The sequence below is a fragment of the Arvicola amphibius genome, chromosome X (assembly GCF_903992535.2).
Source record: "Arvicola amphibius chromosome X, mArvAmp1.2, whole genome shotgun sequence".
Classification (NCBI taxonomy): Eukaryota; Metazoa; Chordata; class Mammalia; order Rodentia; family Cricetidae; genus Arvicola; species Arvicola amphibius.
Window position 1 is genome coordinate 8,598,189 of NC_052065.1, and position 5,274 is coordinate 8,603,462.

A 5,274-nucleotide genomic window follows, 5' to 3' on the forward strand; every position below is an offset into this window, starting at 1 on the left:
GCTGCGTCACATCCGGATTAAGCTCCGCCCCCCGCTCGCGACGGGGCGCTGCGCGTGGAAAAGGGGCGAAAGGCCAAAGGGCTCTCCTCGCGGAGCCCCGCCCCCTTATCTGCCCTTTTACTCTTTCTCCAGATTTCTGAGCCTTTGGGCGGAATCTTTTTTGGGTTTGTCCTACCTGGTCTCGTTTTCTGTTTGCCTTGCAGTGACGGCTTCGCATTTACAGGTCGAGCCGGACGGGACCAGGTTACACGCCCCCCACCCCCCCAGCCCCTTAGAAATGGAAAAGTCTCCTCCTGAGCCTAAGTAACCCAAGCTAGGGGCAGTGACTCATACCTGTAGTCCCAGCATTTGGGAACCTGAGGAAAAAAGATCAAGAAGAGTTCGAGGCCAGTTTTAAGTACATAGTGCTTTAGGTCAACCTGAGCTACATAGGACTATGTCAAAAGCACATCAAATTAAAAAAAAAAAACCTGTCTGCCACACTTGCCCCCCCCCCCCCCTTGTTTTCTTTGTTGTGTTTTGTTTTGCGACCCTGGGGTCTCTGTGTAGCTCTAGCTGTCCTGGAACTCACTCTGTAGACCAGGCTGTCCTCAAACTCACAGCGATCCACTTGCCTCTGCTTCCCGATCACCACCTGGATGATCACCAAGCCTTTCTTATCTGGTTCTGGAATTCAAATTTAGTGCCTTCTTCATGCTAACTATGTATTCTACCAACTGAGCTACACACCAACACTCCACAGTCATGCATTTTATTTGAATACTGATTCTGCAAACAAATTTAAAAAGATTATGATACTTACATAGATGGCAATTTGGACCTAAGGGAGCTGATGAGGTTAAGGAATTGTGAGATTCTATTTAAACTGTAGTCAAAATTTGAAATTTACCGTCAACCATTTTGAAGTCAGCAATTCAATAGTATTAAGCACATTCATGTTACTTTGCAACTTGTCTCCATAATTTTTCATCCTGCAAGCTGAAATTCTTTTACAAGTTCCATTCTCTTTGTGTAAGCTTCTACCAAACATTTTACTTAATCTCTGTGAACCTGCCTGCTGTAGGTACTTATTATATTCAGGGCTGGGGTACTGCCAATGCTAGGATAGTAGATCTCTTGCCTAGCAAGAAGGAGGCCCTAAGTTCAAACCTCAGTCCATGGAGGAGGGGAAATTAGTTTAATCCTACAGTATTTGTCTTTCTTTTCTTTTCTTTTTCTTTTTTTTTTGTTTGATACAGAGCTTCTCTGTGGAGCCCTGGCTGTCCTGAAACTTACTCTGTAGACCAGACTGGCCTCCTCTTAGAGATCTGCCTGCCTCTGCCTCCCAAATGCTGGGATTAAAGGCATGTGCCACCCTACCCTACCTTTTAAAAATTGTGGTAATGGTATTATTATGTGGTTGTGGGTATAGTTTTTTAAAGAAGTTCTTTTACTTTAGAGAGTCATATTGCAATACTGAAGAACAAAATGGAAACATGGTCAGAAATTGCTTCAAATTAATACCAGAAGAGCTAGAGATATGGCTTAATAGTTAAGAGCACTGGCTGCTCTTACAGAGGACCCAGGTTTGATTCCTAGCACTCATGTGGTAGCTCATGACTATCTGCAAATCCGGTCTCAGGGGATCTGACACTCTCTTCTCGACTCCACAGGTACCTGGCAGGTATGTGGTGCACAGAAAGGCAGGTAAAACACACATATACATAGAAATAAAATAAATCTTTTAAAAAACGAGTACCAGAAGTAGGGAAATGGTTGGGGATATAAATAAACAAGCCTGTCCTTGGGTTTGTAATTTTTGATGCTGACTGATTTTAATTTTATTTCTCTTTTCTTTGGTTTTTCCAGACAGGGTTTCTCTGTAGCTTTGGAGCCTGTCCTGGAACTTGCTCTATTGACCAGGCTGGCCTCAAACTCACAGAGATCTGCCTGCCTCTGCCTCACAAATGCTGGGACTAAAGGTGTGTGCCACCACCACCTGGTGTTATATCTACTTTTTTTTTCTGAGACAAAAATCTCACCATGTAGCTCTAGTTGTCCTGAAATTCACTATATAGACCAGGATGACCTCAAACTCACAAAGATCCACCTGTCTCTGCCTCCCTAGTGTTGTGATTAAAGGTGTACACTACTATGCTTAGATTATGTTTACTTTTCTGTTCTTGTATTTTCTGTAACAATATGTTAAACAAGGAAAACTGGCAAGGCATTTATAAACATATTCCCAAGCTCAGACTCTAGCTGGCCATCTGGTGTGGCCTGTTGCCCCTGTGTGGAATATTCCTTTACATTGTATGAAGATGTGTCACTGTGATTGGGTTAATAGAGATGACTGGCCAATAGACAGGTAGGAATTATGTGGGACTTGAAGAAAAAGAGAGTGTGGAGGAGAGAAAAGATCTCTCAGAATTGGGAAGAGATGTGGAGAGCAAGAAATGAACTTGTCATACTGAAAAAAGTTATCTATGAATGATGCAGAGTGTTGATAAGAAACATGGCCAGGTGGTGGCGCACGCCTTTAATCCCAGTACTTGGGAGGCAGAGGCTGGGGGATCTCTGTGAGTTCGAGACCAGCCTGGTCTACAGAGTGAGTTCCAGGACAGGCTCTAAAGCTACCTTTCGAGAGAGGAACCCTGTCTCGAAAAAAATGAGTTAATTTAAAATGTAAGAGTTAGCTAGTAATAATCCTAAGGTATTGGCTGAGCATTTATAATTAATAATAAGTCTCAACCTGGTTATTTGGGAGCAGTTTACGGGACACAGAGAAACTCTGCCTATATATGGCACCCAAATGTTTGTCACCGAAATCCACATAAGACCTGAGAAAGCTTAGAAAAGATTCTAAGCACACAAAAAAACAGAGACAAATGCAGCTTCCTGATAACTGTCTTCTCTTGGGTAGGCTCAATACTAGCAACAAACAAAGGTACAGCTCCTTTAAGTGGAAGCTTCCTTAGTTTGGTGCTAGTGTCAAACACAGGCATGACTCTTTTAAGAGGCCCAGCTATGGGGACCCAACAACTTCCCAGAACTGGGGAGGTAAACATGACTCCTGCTGGTACCTCTGTTGGGCCCTAAAGCCCCACCAAGTAGGAGGTCGCCCCAAGAGACACTCTCAGCGTGGTTGATGCAATAGCAAGAGGAATTTTTATTTTGCTGCCATGGCAGAGGTCCCTCAGCCTCGAGAGGAGAAGGACCCCTGTTTGTCTATAACAGGCTCTTTTAAAGGAAAAAAAAACACAGAATCAAGGGGGTAGTAAAGAATAAAAAAGGAGAGTCCAGAAATCATTTGTCAACTATTTTGACTAATTCATTTAATGGTCAGCTAATTCTAATTAATCAATGTTATGGCGGTTGCTGGGTTGGTTAAACAAGGAGGAACACTTGCAGGTTATCTGCAGGTTGTCTCACCCCAGTTCCAGAGTCTGGGTCTATTGAAGAAAGACTACAAAGGGGATGGAAAGTACTCAAAGCTCCAGTGCACGCATGGTTGGGTCCCAGGAAGGGGGGTGCAGTCATGCTGAGGTGCCCCAAAGTCTTTCATCCCCCCTCTGATTTGATCGAATCCCAATCTTGGGATTCTTAGGGATTTTCCCTAAGAGCATGATATTGCTGGGTCAACACCAAAGCTTGAGTAATGATAAGTCACTCGTGAATGAACATCAGGAGTCGATTGAGGATACAGGGCCCAAAGGTTAAGATGAATAACAGAATGATCAAGGGACCAGTGATGTTAGAAATGAGTGTCGTGAACCAGGGGGAGCCATTGAACCAGCCTTCAAACCAACCTTGTTGTGCCTCCCTGTCTCTCTTTTTCTTGTCTAACCTGTCTCTGAGCTTAGCCATCGAATCCTTAATTACCCTAGAGTGATCTACGTAAAAACAACATTGCTCTCTTAAGGCAGCGCAGAGTCCTTCATGAAGAAATAACAAGTCTAACCCACACAAATTTTGTAACACTACTTCAGAAAGTGAGGTTATTGAAACTTCAAGCTTGGTGATAGATTGTTCTAGAGCCCTTAAGTCCTCATCTATAGCTGTTCTTAATTCCTCAAAGTTCTGGGGAATTTTGGAAGTCTGCACCAGAGCTGTAGCACCAGTGCCAACACCAGCTGCCACCCCAAAGCCTAAGATTACTGCTAGAGTCAGGGAGATGGGCTCTCACCGATATCGGCTCGGGTGCCCATCAAATTCATCCTCAAATGTGTCAGTGGGATGATAAAAGACCCTAGGTACCAGTTGAACAAGCACACAGTAGTCTTTGGTACCATCAAAAACCGATGTCGCCATGCAAGGTATCAAGCCTGTACTACAAGTCCACCATTTATCTGAATCAGGGATCAGGTATCCAGTTTTAGAAGTTTTAGGGCTCTTAAGGGTTTCATTACATAAATGTTTGTAAGTGGCTGGTGGATTTCCCAAGCATGTCCCTGTACCTGTAATCTCTGTAAGAGTTAGCTTATGACTAGTTCCGCAAGCACAGCCGTCCTGGCTACTTGTGTTGTTGAAACCCCCAGATGTCGTAATCCTTTCATAGTATGGGGGTCCTGCGATAGGCATAGCCAGCAAGATTGTGTAAGGTTGGGGTCAGTATTATTTAGCAATGAAAAAGCTCCCACTATTAGATTAAACAGTCTCTGGCCTGTATTAGAGAGCGCCAGCCATGAAGCAGGGGTAGCAGAAGGATTTTTGGGACTTGGAGTGGGGCCCAGGGCCCTGGTAAGGTGGACTACCCCAGCCGGGGCTAGCTGGCCCTGGTCAGGCAATACTGGGTTGGGCCATAATGCTATGGTCATGAGAGGTATTACAACAACTCACAGGGTGAACAGAATCCCTATGTCTTCCCTTCCTGGATCATACAACCATAACCCCCAAGTATTGCCTGTTAACCAGTTAGCTCTTTTTCCCTCCTCAGTGAAGGTGATTATGATTTTAGATTCCCCTGATGTGGTATGGGTGAAAGATACTAAGTCCTTTTTGCTAACCCCCAACCAGCAGACAATGACACTGGTTTCACATCCCCAGGCAGCACAATAAAATACTTCAGCCCCCCCCACCCCCGTACTGCCGAGTTTCCTTACACCCCCGACAAATATGCCATTCAGAATATCTGCATGCAGGATAAGAGTTTCCAGGGGTTCATTCTGTATCCTCCCAAGAGTCTTTTGCTAAAACACACAGGTCAAAAGTTAGCTGGGGGAACCAGGTATCCAGGGGATGAACTCCAGTGGCTAGCCTTAAGGCTTGCCCAGTCTCAAAGTTAGTCAGGGTCCA